The sequence below is a fragment of the Macaca nemestrina genome, chromosome 4 (genome assembly GCF_043159975.1).
Source record: "Macaca nemestrina isolate mMacNem1 chromosome 4, mMacNem.hap1, whole genome shotgun sequence".
Classification (NCBI taxonomy): domain Eukaryota; kingdom Metazoa; phylum Chordata; class Mammalia; order Primates; family Cercopithecidae; genus Macaca; species Macaca nemestrina.
This window is the reverse complement of record NC_092128.1, coordinates 120,812,095-120,827,114: the sequence shown is the minus strand read 5'-3', so window position 1 is coordinate 120,827,114 and position 15,020 is coordinate 120,812,095. Positions and strand designations below refer to the sequence as shown.

The following is a 15,020-nucleotide window of genomic DNA, read 5'->3' as shown; positions in this document are numbered from 1 at the left end:
TTTTATATGGTATAATTCATCAATTTGCGTGTCATTCTTGCTCAGAGGCCATGCTAATCTCTGTATCATTCCAATTTTAGTATATGTACTGCCAAAGTGAGCACATCCACTAATCTTTTAGAACAGTGAAAAAACAAACAGTAAGATCACTTTTTTTCCTAAAAGGATGACATTGTCAGGAGGCTCGGATGTTACTCTTCATAGAGGACAACAATAATGATTTAGAAGTCAGGATTTTAGAGTAATATATCTATGGAGCGCAGGAGTAGTTTAGTGTAATTTATCAGCTACAAGGGTTCTGAGTATTTAGAAAACAGGAATAATATGGTGCAAAAACAAAGTAAATCCAGACTCAGAAATTCAGCCACTGCTCCCATTACTGAGCCCTGTCATGAAGTTGGAACATATGATAATAACTAAATAAAAAAAAGGCAGCTATCATTTTGCCATGAAAGTGACTTCAGTAGACATTTGTCTCCTTAAAGAGAGGATACTCTCTCCTGTTTTCAGCAAACTACTGCTGAAATCCTTTGGACTGAATTAAACTAGACAGACCTGGGACTGTCACAGGTATTGTCAAGACAATTACTGGAACTCCAAGAAAATGATAATTAACACATTACCTCTGAATAATGAGAACCACATATGAAATTTTAAACCTTCTGGTAGCCACATTAAAATAGTAAAAGGAACCAGGTGAAATTAATATCCTATTTCAACATGTAATCAATATAAGAATTGTTTATGAGATACTTTATATAGAAATTATTCTTCTTCGTATTGAGTCTTTGAAATCCGGTATATATTTTGCATTTAAAGCACATCTCAGTTCCACCTCATCATAGTTCAAGTGCTCAGTCACATAAGACCAGAGGCCACCACGTTGGACAGGGCAGATCTAGACCAGTATAGCGTCTGTGACCATGTCTGTAATTAAGGCTGTTTCCCTTTCAACTCTGTGCTGTACATCTGCAGGCAGCCTTTTGAACTGAAAATAATTTAATTTTTATACCTTTAAGGTAAAAGTTGAGAATCTGGTGCTTCACAGGAACAGACTGGCTTCTGCTCTTTAAGAGCCTCACGTCCTGTTACCCCAACATTGCCACAGATTTGGATACTGATCTTTAAAAACGCTCAGCCTTCATTGTTAGGCATTTTGCTGCAGTCCAGGCTCATTCTGTTATCTAAACTCATGTGATGCAAACTATACCATAATATTATTTTCAGAGGAAAAGTTTAAAAAGTAATTTATTAATAGTTACAAATAATTTAGAAGTACTACATATTGAAGAGCAAAAGAACATAAGGCTATCTAAAAATCGAAAACTTGGAATAGCGCTATTATTGATACATGTCTTTATTGAAAAATGTCCCTAAAGTTGTTGATACTGAAATTTGAAACTCACAAAATAATGTGTTTCTAACATTGCCTTTTAATTTACTGTTTATGTTATACCTGTTTAATACTTGAGGTAGATAGATGACTTTGTATTAATAAATGATTATCAGCTGTTTTACATGCTCACTTTCATTTAAATAAAAAATTAGTATTCAATCAGTATTGCTAAAACATCTAATTAAACATGTAACATGTGAATATGCATATATTTAAATTTGTGTGTATCTCACAAATTAAGATCAAAAAACATATATGTGTATTTGTTTATGTCTAAAATGTAAGTGTAACTGTTAGTAAAATAGAAATAGGACATAGATCAGAAATGGGATATGAAACTTCCAAATCATAAGAGAAAAAATAAAAACAAAGGAAACCCAATTTAGTGAAATCGAGAGAAAAATGTTTAAAGGTGAAGAGAAACTAATAAAACCTTAATAAAGAGAAAATTTTAAATAAGATGTCAGGAAAAAGAGCAAACATTTCAGGATTCACAACAAATGCAAAAACTTCCTTGATTAATAAGCAAAGCCGCCTAGATTAGGTAAAAAGGTAAAGTTTAATTATATTATCTTTATAAAACAAAATAGAAATATTGAAAATAAAGGAATAGAAATATAAACAGAAATATAAAGGAATAGAAATATAAACAGGAAAAATAAAGGAATAGAAATATAAACAGGAAAGGAATAGAAATATTAATAGCCCTGATCAGAAACAGGGCTATTAATACCAGAAAAAGGAGGAATCAAGGTAAAAAGCAATAAACTGGATAAAGAAAAAGATTTTATACTGTTAAGAAGTTTTTGCCTTTACATCCATCATAAACATTTACACAATGAGCTAAAAGCATCCAAACATAAATTTAAAGAAGATACCAGTCACAAACATTTGCACATTGAGCTAAAAGTATAAAAATGTAAATTTAAAATTTAAAAATTATTAAAATACTAGCCTAACATTTGGAAATAGTGACATTACCCAGTGTTGGCAAATATTTGGAGAGTAGGATCCTGGCATCCACTGTTGTGGAGTGTGGATAAACTTAGCCTTTTTGGAAAGGAATCTGGTAATATCTGCCAAAAGTGATTCCACTTCTAGGAATCTATACTACATAAATAAGTTCACTGAGACACTTTAATATGTAAAAACTAGATGGCTTAAATATCCATCGATGGAAGATAGCTGAATCTGTTCTATGGTCTGTGCAGTGGGTTTTAAAAATCAAGTCAATGTATGCGCACTGGTAGGGAAAGAGCTCCAAGTTCTATAATTCAATGAAAAAAGCAAGCTGCGCATAGTTCATGTACTTACATATGTAAGTAAAGGAGTGCGAAAAAGATTCAGAAGGGCATACGACGACAGTTAAGAGTATTTACCTCTCTGGAGGTAGGTGGTGTGGGAGGGAGGAAGTTTTCCATATTTGATTTCACTCACACACACACACTATGGTGGTTTTGTTTACAATGACAATCTACTCTTTTATAATCTAAAAAACAATGAAATATTATTTTTAAACTATTGAACATAGCTTTCTTAAATAATTAAACTATTTTTTTTTTCAACCGGCACCATTAGGTTTGTTTGGAGAGGCAAGTGGTAAGAATTGAAGATCCCTATTATGAATTCCTCTCAGAAAACATCATGTATTGCATTTAGGAAATGGGGCTGAAAAGACAATGACCAAACAGAAAGTGAATCTTTAAAAAACAAGTTGAAAGTCTCCATGTTTTACACACATACAAGATTGTATTTGGAAGTAAACCCCTCAGAATCAGAATCCTTAGCAAATAATCATTCATCCAACTCCAAATTGAGCAAACCTATTGAAATTGCTTTAAAAAGTAGTTGTGAGGCAAATACAGATTTCATCTGCATGTTAAGAAACCAAACGTTCAGAAACCCATTTTACAAAGGAATCTTTGAGCAAGAAATGTATATGCATAACATTACATCTGTGACCACAGAAGTGGATAAATTCTTATTTTATCGGAGTTTGGGATGCAGAGAATGTTGAGCTGTCACATCTGGAAGAAATAGCGTGACTATATACATGCTTCTGACCTGGTGGAACAATGCAACTCCCAAGTGCATGATAAGCATCTGGAGGCATAATTTCACAAAATACAGAAAATTGCTGTAAAACCAGGGCATGATTGCAATTTAAGGGAAATGGTGCAGATAAATCTATTTTAATGGATAAGCTTAGTAGATGCAAAATAAATGTGTCAGCACTTCATTATTTATTCCTTTCAACTAGTCTAAATTAGAGTGGAAAATGCACATAATATCCACTTTAGAATTGTACACATAGAAATGAAAAAAATATTTTTCCTAAGCCATTTTAGTACTTTGGAAAAACTTAATCCTAGTCGAGCCTTAATTTCAAAGCCTCTCTCTGAGTCTCTTTTTCAATTCCACTGCATTTATTGACCACCTTTTTGTGTCAGACATTGCCTAAGCAGTCAAGTTGCTCGCCACTGAATGGAGTTCACAAATTCCTTTTTGCTCAAGTGAGTCTCATTTGACATGGTAGAGTTGGTTATTTCATTCAACATAAAATAAGTTCGGGAGACTGAACAGAGAGATCCCCACCTGGGATCACTGCCGGACAACAGAGCAGTGATGTCAGTGATGATGAGCCCAGTCTGAGTACCCTGCCGAGGCTGTGATACCTTCTAACCTGGCAAGTTTTGGTTTATTGGCAGTGGTACTGAGGCGGGTTTGTCTTTCTTGCAGCCTGTGCAATAAACTTTATTACTTAGGATCTCTTAAAATTATACCCAAATTTAGGAATCAAGTCATAGATATCTAGTTTCAGAAATGAGGAATCCAATGTAGTATTTCCTTTATTTAATTAAATTGCTAATTTATGTAAACATAGTAGGTACTATATAATGTTCTAGAGAAAATATGACATTTTTTTTTTAAAAGCAAGGACAAATCTTCCCTGGTAACATGATAAATGATGTTATCAGCTTAAGATTAGTTACTAACTTTAAACGGGAGAAAATAAATGAACAAGGATAACTTTGCATAAGAAACAAAAACACATTTTCTGAGGTAACCATAAAATTTTGTACAGGCCCAGGGTCAAAAAATAAAACACCCCAAACTGGCTCTAAGAAGTACTAGACTTTAATCTCTGTGTTCCTTGTCTCTTCTTCGTGTTCCCTGTGTTTTAATTAATTAATTAATTAATTAATTTTTATTTTTTTGAGACAAAGTCTTGCTCTGTCGCTCAGGCTGGAGTGCAATGGCGTGATCTTGGCTCACTGCAACCTTCACCTCCCAGGTTCAAGCGATTCTCCTGCCTCAGCCTCCCAAGTAGCTGGGACTACAGATGCCCACCACCATGCCCAGCTAATTTTTGTATTTTTAGTAGAGACAGGGTTTTGCCAAGTTGGCCAGACTTGTCTCGAACTCCTGACCTCAGGTGATTCACCTGCCTCGACCTCCCAAAGTGCTGGGATTACAGCCTGTGTTATATTTTTCATAAAGATAATGTTCTCTACTTTTTACTATAAAGTCAATAAAATACTTCATTGAATAAATAATAAAGCAAATAATAAATAACAAGTAAATAATAACAATATTAATTAAATAATAAAGTACTTTATTGGCTTTTTAAAATAAACAACTACACATGGAGACTACAGTGAAAAGTTTCCTTATGGATCTCTGCAGTATGCTTCCACCACAGATTCTTCTAAAGATTACAGCAATCTTAATTTAAAACAGATTTAATGCATATAATAAAAGTTGAAGTATTGTAATATATACTCATTGAAGAAAATCTGAAAAGTACACAATACAAAATGGAGAAGAAACCAGACACAATTCCACAACTCAGAATGTTCTGGTGTCTTTCTTTCCAGATCATCCTTTCTGTGTACACACAAAAACACACAGAAAAATGTATTTTAATAAAGCTAGAATTACACTGTAGATACAATCATCATTAAAACATCTCTGTGTACTATATGCAGAACTCTACATTCCTAACAACTATTCAGGGGTGCATAGTTTTCCATTGAGTGGGTGTACCATGCTTACTCAACTGGTCCCTGGATCTTCCACTGTTTCAGAGGACAAGACCTTTAGGTGTTGAGAAAATTCTTTTAAGAACAGCAGAGAACCACATAGGCTTAGGAGAAATAAGGAGTTGATAGCCTTAACAAGACCTCCAGAAGTTTATTTTTGTCAGCACCTCAGTTCCTGGGTGTTTTCTAGGGATCAGCAGCACCCTCATCACTGGAGACCCAGCCCAGGCCCACTGCCTCAAGGATCTGCATGTTAACAAGATCCCCCTGGTAATTCCAGTGCATGTTACAGTGTGAGAAGCTCTGGCTTCATACAACAGAGGAAAGGGTGTAACTGGAAAACTCTCAGCAGTATTTCAAAATAGTACAAACAGCAGCCTATGGGTATGATTCTTGAAATCATTTCAAGTCATAATATTGTTCACAAATGTATCAGGCTAAATTTAAGAAATGGGATTTGGGGTTTGGAACAACTCAGAGGAAAGTTAGGTTGAAATAGAAGGGCTAACCATCTTGGAAGTAGATTTTCTATCAGTCAAACCTTCAAATCTGTGTTTTGTGATTTCTTTCTTTCCATTTAGAAAGCCTTCTCCTAGCCATGGGTGAGATATCCTGTATATCTCTTGTATTTATGTTCCCACCTTTTTGTCTAGGTGTTTTTTTGTGTTTAATATCATGAGGCACTGATTGATTTTTTTCTAGTAGCTTACTGATTTTAAAGAATCGTGAATTGCATAGTTATGCTTTTTCCTGTTTGTTTTTTTATCTACTTGTTTTTTCGAATCAGCTCTCAAAGTGTGGTTCACAGATCTCTGTATTCCTTAAGCCCCTTTCAAGGGGTATACAAAGTTAAAACCCAGATATTACTTGCTTTCCCCTGTGTTTATATGTGCAGTGATGGTGAAAAAGCAGTGGTGGGTAACACTGCTGGTGCCTGAATTACCACCGTGACTCCACACTATGCTGGTAGCCATTGTATTTCTCATTGCAACACATTCCCAGTTTTTAAAAAATCCCCTTTTTACTTAAGAATATCCTTGATGAAGCAGTAGAAGTTATTAGTGTTTTTTTTGTTTGTTTGTTTGTTTGTTTTTTTTTTTTTTTTTATAATCTCAATCCATGAGTAAACATCTGGTATTTTGTGAGACAAAATGGGAAGTAGACATATAGCAAATCTATATAGCATATCACAGTCCCATTTTCCTGAGGAAAAGCACTTGAACAATTATTTGAATTACAAGCTAAACTAGCCACTTTCTTGATGGAACACTATTTTTACTGAAAAGAATGACAGACACCGTATGTTTATTTACACTTGAGTTTTTGGCAAAGATTTTCTTGGAAGTGAATGGAGTGAGCCTGTCACTTCAAGCAGAACAACTAAATATTTCTCCACAATATAAAATTTAAGTTTCCAAAGAAGAACTGGAATTTTAGGAAGCTTTTCATTGTGAGCAGCTCCCCAATACTTCAGTACGTTTCTGATGAGATCAGTGGTGAACAGATTTTGATGTGGCCTCCACAATCCCTGTTTCCTGGGGCTCACACCTTTTGACAGTGCCTCTCTTGAATGGGGTTTATACTTGTGACTTTCTTCTAGACTACAGCATGCAGCAAAGGTCATAGGCTGTCACTTCTGTGATTGTGTTGTCTAAGACTTGATCTTGCTAGAACATTCACTCTCACTCGCCTGCTGGCCTTGAAGAAGCAAGCTGCTGTGTTGTGAATTGCTTGCTGTGAGAGCCACAAGGTGGGACAGCCTCTAGGAGCTGAGGGCCACATCCGGGCAGCAGGGAGCAAAACCCCAAAATTTTCAGTCATATAATCACAAACAAATGAATTCTGCCAGCCACCTGAGTAAGTTTGGAAATGGAGCCTTTCCCAACTGATCTTCCAGAAGATAATGCAGCCCGAATGGCACCTTGAATGCATCTTGGTAAGACTCTGAAACAGAATCCAGCGAGGCTATGTCTAGACTCCAAACCCATAGACACTGTGTGATTTTAAGCTGCTAAGTTGGTGGTAATTTGTTATGTAACACTAGATAACTAACACAGATTTTGGTATCTAGAAGTAGTTGGGGGCTGTCACAAATCCCTACAAATGGGACAGTGGCTTTGGAAGCAGGCCATGGTGGGGGGCTGGAAGAATTTTGAGGAGTGTAATAGACAATGCCTGAAGAATCTTGGACAGACTGTTATTAGCTATGCAGACCCTGGCACTGTCATTGAGATCTCTAAAGAAAAGGAGAAGCATGTTATTAGACACTGGAAGAGGCGGAATCTTATTATATAGTGGCAAAAAGCTCAATGAAACTGTCTCCTGAAATTCTATGAAAAGTGAACTTGTAAATGATTAACTTAGCTATATAGTGAAAGGGATTTGCAAGCAAAGTGTTGAAAGTGCTGCCTGGTTTCTTTTTGCTGCTTATAGTAAAATGCAAGGACATAGGTATATTGACAGAATAACTGTGCATAAAACAGAACCATGACTTGAGGACTTTGAAAATTCTTTAGCCTCACCAAATGGCAAAGATGTCAACATGAAGAGATTTATTGTCAGGAAAATGCACTCTGGGAGAAAAGCAGAGGGTGTAACTGTACAACCATTTGCCAAAATCTTAGAAGGAATACAAGCTCAGAATATTCACTCACACAAAATACCTTTCCGTGCTTCACAGACCCTCTCAATAAACTAGCGGGCCTCTGGGAAGCTTAACGGCACTATCTGTCTTTCATGCCTGGGGGGCCAAAGTGGAGGAAGTATTATTACAAAAAGGTCTGTGGATGTGACTTTTGTCCAATGGAGTGAACCCATTAAAATCCACAGAAAGCCCATAGAATATTCGAGAAAATTGTTTCAGTGGAAACATCGCCAGCTTAGACTAATGGGGACAGACAGAGTAAAAACAAAAGGCCATGTCAGACTCCCAAATTCTACTGGCAGGAAAAAGGCCGATAAAACTGTTCACCTGCAAATGCCTTTTATGAAAATGGAAGGATGACCCAGAGGGCAGCGTTAAAACTCAGAAGGCAAAGCCAAGAGCCACAGGTCATTTATTCTAAGGGCTTAAAGCTTAATCAAGAAACCCAACATTCTCCTGCCTGGATTTCAGAACTGTAATGGATTGGTGACTCTTTCGTACCTCCCATGATTGAGAATGTGTATAGTTGTTATCCTCTACCTCTTCCCCTGTGTATACAGGGTGAGATGGGGGGCAGATCATTCATCTCTTTTGTTTCCCAGGTCCACAGATCAAGGGAAGGTGGGCCCCAGGAACTGTGTTTATCTGGACCTGGACTTGATGATAAGATTGTGGACTTTGTGCCGATGCCTGAATGGACAGGGATATTTGGGAACGTTGGGAGGCATGAATGTCTTTTGCATGTGTCACGGATGTGAATCACTGGGGGCCAGAGGGTGGCCTCTGGCAGACAGACTCTAAGGTGGTCCTGCAAACCTTGCCTTCTGTTCATGTTTCTGTGTAATGTCTTCACCTTGAGGGTGTTTGGAACTTGGGACCTTCTGCTAGTGAACAGAATTTAGAAGTGATAGGGTCTCACTTCCATGACTAATTTACCAAAAGACTGGCTTCTGGCTTGTTCATCCTCTCTTGCTCTTTCATTCACTCTGATTTGCACCTGCTGCCATAATGGGAACTGCCCTGTGGAGAGGCCCACGTGGCAAGGAACAGAGGGAGGCCTCGGGCCCAACAATTATAAAATGAGCTTAGAAGTGAATCCTCAGCTAGTTGAGTCTTCAGATAAGACCTCAACCCAAGCTGAGGCCTTGTGAAACACCTTGAGCCAGAAAACAAAGCTAAATGTATCTAGATTCCTGACCCACAGAAACAGTTAGATAATAAATATCTCATGTTTTAAACTGCTAAGTTTTTGAATAAATTTTATGTAGCAGTAAATAGTAAGGTCAGTAAAATGATATTTATAGCACACTTGAGTTCATGGTCCAAAATTCAAACATAATGCACTATTTGTGAGTTCACTGCTAACCATATGTATTTACCTCTAAAAACCTCATAGTGAAAGAAAGACTTAGGTTTACCTCCATAGATTCCTGAGTGTCCTTCCAATAGCTATTGTTTGTGTAAAAATGTAGAGATCCTACTGCTTATTAGAAACTTGCTAGTTCATGCACTTTTTTTTGGTCTGATTAAAATATCTCCTACCTTCTTCATTTTAAAATACTTTTTTATTTTGAAAATTTCAGACACAGAAGTTACAAACATGACACAGACTTCTTTAGTACCCTTCACCCACTTGCCCCCAGTGATAACATTGTACGCAAGCATAATACATTATTAATATCATCTGATTCCTTTTTTGAATAGAAAAACAATTCTATTTGGTAGATCTATTAGTAGGCTTTCACCCTACATGGAAAGGCTTTCTTATATTGGAACTTTTCAAGAAATGTGGCTGCAGATCTATCTAGTACTATCTAGAGGGCAGAGCCCTCAGATCCTGACCGGCAAAATGAGCCTCAGTGGATATCTATACTTGCCAACGAACATGAACATAGCAATAAAATGATCCATTTGTCAGGGCCTTGATGAGGCCTGCACCCCAGAGGGCATTCAGCTCCCAAGCTGCTGAGAGCTTTGGGGGTAGCAGGTGTGGGGAGCGTGTGGCTCTACCGAAATAACAGCAGCAGCAGCAACAGCGACAATGATAACAGACAAAGTAGAGTCCCAGGAAGAAGGGAGGCACTGTTATTTGAATTCACATTACTAAGGTGATAATAAATGTCACTTCAATAATGTGTCCAGTGATAATAAATGCCACTTCAATAATGTGTCCATGGACATTCTAAGTGTTAGACTTCACGTGAGCATGACTGAAGTTCTTTCAGTTAAATTACGGATTCTCTTTGCTTCACATCTCTCACGATAGGAAAGCAAGCTTAACCACAGTTTCTAAATTTAAAATCCTATAGAGATGTTTCGCTTAAGATTAAGCATGTATTCAATCTCACCAGCACAAACTCTGGCAAAAACACAATGAACAGTAACTGTGGTAAAGCAAAATAATTAGATACCATTAAGGAAATAATCTACTTAGAAGAGATGACAATTTTTTCAGATCCAGCTATGGCTGTGCTGCCAAACACAGCGGCCACTATCTGCATGTGGCTATTTAACTTAAATCTATTAAAATTAAATAAAATTAAAAATCTGTCCCTCAGTTGCACTAGCCACATTCAGGAGCACATGTAGCTAGTGACTTCCACACTGGACAGTACAGACATAGAACATTTCTTTTACCACAGAAAATTTTCCTGGACAGCAACAACTTGCAGGGTGCAAGAATCTGAAAGGGGCTAAGAGAAAAGAAAAAATAACAAGGCACATGAAGTGAGATATGAACTGCAGCAGAGCTCTCTCAATATCATTAAATGTCAGAATGATATTTAGATGTATATTATCAGATAACTCACCAATTATCTCAGCAAAAATTTTTTGAATAATCTTCCTTTCCCCACTGATATTTCTGATGCCTCCTTTATTAGTCTTAGGGGACTCTGGGCAATTCCATCCTTTGGCAACTGGAATCATGGCCGCTAGCTATGTGAACATTTTTCTTCTTTGAAGGAAAGATGGACTCGGAATGCTGCCACTGGGAAAACATGGCACGATGAGCCCTGGGTGATTATCGTCACAAGAAGCACTTTTGTATAGCAAAAATAATATGATCTGATACGATATATGCTATGACATGTCACAGGGAAGACTGTTTGAATGACACGTTCATCACAGGGACTCCATACTGCCATCATTTGCCCACAAAAAGGACAGACTCTTCCCTTTGAGCTTCATGGACAAGGCAAGAGGGCGGCACTGCTTCCAATTCTCCCTCAAGTGTGTGGGCTCAGGACCCTCTCATGAGATGCCAAAGCACAGTCAACACCAAGCTGTGGAGTTTAACAGACTTTGTGGAAATTTTGTGGTTCGTAGAGATAAGTTTTATGCATTCAGTGGAAACCATAAAATGATATAGGACATATTACTGTTCCTCAAGTTAACTGACCACAGACTGGAGGGGAGTCTCCCAGGGGCTGCTAGGGACATCTCAGCCAGATGACTTCCAGCCTTGGTGTTACAGAAGGCTGCTCACCTTACAACACGGGACCTTCAGCCTCGCCCTCCTGCCCAGAGCCCAGACCCAGTTGCTTCAAGTCCCCACAGAATCTTTCCTTCCACAGTAAAAGTTCTTCCCTTACTGCTCGGGGTGACTGCAGCCAGAACAGTCTCTCCTTTTAGGAGAATCTTCTACTCCAGGAGCCAGGCAAAACCATGGGGAAGGCTGCAGAATGACTGGCCTTGAAGCTATGCACTATTTATTTTGGGGGTGAGTTGAGGACGATGGATACAGATACCCCAGCTGCACCTGCTGTCCCCACTGCTCCCAGAGCAAAAGAAGAAGCTGACTTGAGAAATTTCAGCATCCACACAAAATACAGAAACCGCTGGCACTCTCCCACATCATCAGTCTCCACTGCTGGAAACTCTACTAGTCACCTGTTGCATTAATCATAATAGCTAATACTTATCGGGTGCTTACTGTGTTGCAGACACTTGTTAAGCCCTTGATATACATGATAATATTTGATCAGCACAACACTCCTATGAGGCAGAAACTATTACGGCAAAGTCTAATTTTCAGAGATGAAACTTGACCCTGACAAACACTGGACTAGTCTCCTAGGGCCGTGGTGACAAATGACCAGCACAATAGAAATCTCTGCCCCCACAGCTCTGGAGGCCAGAAGTCCAACCTCAAGCTGTCCACAGGCCACGCTCCTGTTGGTGGTTCCCAGGGCTCCTCTGCCTGCTGTGGCGCCATTCCAGTCTCAGCCTCTGTTTCCACATGGCCTTCTTCCCCTGAGACTCCGTGTCTGTCGGCAGCACCCCCTTTTCCTATAAGGACACCAGTCTTTGGATTGAGGGCCCACCCTAAATCCAGAATGATTTCCCCTTGATATCCTTAATAACCTCTGTGAAGACCCTACTTCCAAATAAGGTCACATTCTGAGGATCCCGGTGGATGTGAATTTTCGGGGACACTGTGCAAACCATGACACATAAAAATAGTGAGGACTCATCAGGAATTGTTTAACGAGTTCATGAGGGGATAAGCAAGATGTCAAGTTGAGGAAAAGAGCACTTGAGAGGCTGAGTGTGCACATGCAGCCAGGAGGGGAATGCTGGAGCAGGTTTGCTAAGTTAGCAACAAAGCTTGTCAGTGTCTTCAGGTCAATAAAGTATCGCTTTTGAGGTTATCTTCACTATTGGGCAGAAATGATTTGTATCTTTACAGGACAAATGTACATGCATATAAGCAACTTCACAGAATCTAGGGCCAAGACAACGGCAATGCAGGTTAAACACAAATAGATTCTCCTAGAGAATTAGGGTCCTTGGGTGGATCTGTTAGCCTGTGTCTCAGTATGACATTAAAAGGACACACCCAATCATTCTCTTTTCTGTTTTGGATCATTTTTCTCAGCAATTTTTATCCCCATCTTACAGATGAGAGATTTGGTTGCCTAATAATTATATCAGTGATTCAGCCAATGGATTCAAGCTCTAAACCCAAGTCTGAATTTAGAGCTAAAATCTTTGCCAAATATATTTCCTCAGCAGTTTGGTTTTGAGACTTCTTGCATCAGGTGTTCATTATTTATTTTTGTCTATAATGTTCACAGAGTGAAGCAGAAGCAAAGTTCTTTGTATCATGAAATAAGAACTATTATCTCGTTTTGACTTGAGAATTAGCATGAAGTACATACAATATGACTCAATTTCTGGCTTTAAAGTGAATTCATACAGGAAATCTTGCATTTTTGGTTAAACATTTGAGTTTGGCCATTTGTGAGGACCCAAATTTCAGGACAAGTAGTGCTGTTAGCCATGCTGAGGCCTGGATCTTATGGGCATGTTGTGTGTGCTGGCCAGTCTTTCAGCCTAAAAGGAGAGCCTAGTATAAAAGATGCCATCAGCTTCTCTAATCTCTGCTCCTCATTACTCAGGATCTCAGCAGGGTACTCTACATGGTGGTATTTGTGAAGCTGGGGATCTCTAAATCTCCCTCGGCCCTAATTGCTTGTGAATGCCGAGTGCCTATTCTATTCTGCAACATGCTTGTCCATGAATTACCAAAGATCATCAGCTTGCTTTGATGTTCACATGTTTCCAAACAGAAAACTCGTATTAGAATAGAAGAGAGCTGGAATCTTCAAATCCCAGGATACTTACCAATTCCAGTGATTCTGAGGAGACTTGAATATCTCCAATGACAGAGGATTCGGTACCTTCCCAGGCATCTTTTAGCCATCTCTCACCGTGGAAAGTTTTTCTCTAGTTTTCATATATTGTTCCAGTTCTTCCTTCTGGGTTCACATGAAGTCAGTCTCATCTCTTGGTCACAATCATTGATTAAGTAAATATTTTTTTCACAACTACCAGCTTCAGTGCTGGTACAAAGATGAATGAGACTCGTAGCCTGTCCTGAAGGAAGTCACACTCCAGGGAGGCCAGCAGACCGCTTGTGGAAGTGATGTGGCTCCCAGAGCCTGCTCTCCCTTCACCGAGCACCACAGTCTCTGCAGTGCCTGGTCGTGTGGGAGGATGACTATTCCATAGGCTGGCTTCCTGTTTATCTCTGGATCCAGGCAGACCACCTGAAAGCCAAATGTCTGGACCAGGACTGACCTCTGTGTTACTTTTTGACATCAGGTCTTCAGGCTACCTTGAGTTGTTTAACAAGGAAAAGCCTCGAGAACCCCGTTAGGCACTGCCTGGGGAGGGGGACGGCTGAGGACATCGACCACCTACCTATGTCAGTGGTTCCCAGCCCTGGCTGCACCTGGGCAGCTTTGAAGCTATGGACCCTTAAGCTCCCCCAGACACCTGTTGTCATTGGTTTGGGTCCTGAACTTTTGTATTGCAAATGCTTACCACTTGATCCTATCATGCAGGCAGGGTTGGGAATTAAAGCATTACAAATATATAGGGTCTCTTATTTGAAGTCCCATGAAGGAAGATATTTCTCTCAGAGTAAAGTGCAGTGTACATTGTATTCTCCTAAAAGGAAAGCCACGGAACTAGTAACATAGCTTAGAACCCTAAATCAGGAGATGAGTTATACATATAGATACATGCACACATATAATGTGTGTATGTGTGTGCGTTTGCCTCGTTTTAACCATTTGTTCTACTTTATATTAGCTCTGGTAATGATTTTTTTAAATTATATTTCCTTGCCTGTGGGAAAATATAGTTTTTGAGATGTTCACTTATTTTTCCTGCTTTCTTTTCTTCTTTCCCTTCCCATAACAGATAGCTAAGTCTGTAGGTTCTTGCCTAGGAGGATATTTAAGACAGGCTTCCTAAATCTAATAAAGACAATAGGATGTAAGAAAAAGGGGTATCCCGCCTGAAGAAAATGTGGAGAGGACACGGGATTCCCTTCAGACAAAAGCAATGCTTCCTTGGACTGGAGAAAGGAGAGGGAGAGAAAGAAAGGGGGTGAGGGAAAGATGGAGAGGAGAGAGACGGAGGAAGA

General features: G+C 38.9%; 1 non-coding gene across 1 annotated transcript; it reads right to left on the bottom strand.

Annotated features, from left to right (window-relative positions):
- Window positions 1–104, bottom strand: LOC112428572 (U6 spliceosomal RNA). The gene has a single exon (XR_003020581.1). It is a non-coding gene; the product is annotated as a U6 spliceosomal RNA (small nuclear RNA).
- Between the last annotated feature and the right edge of the window lie 14,916 nt (window positions 105–15,020).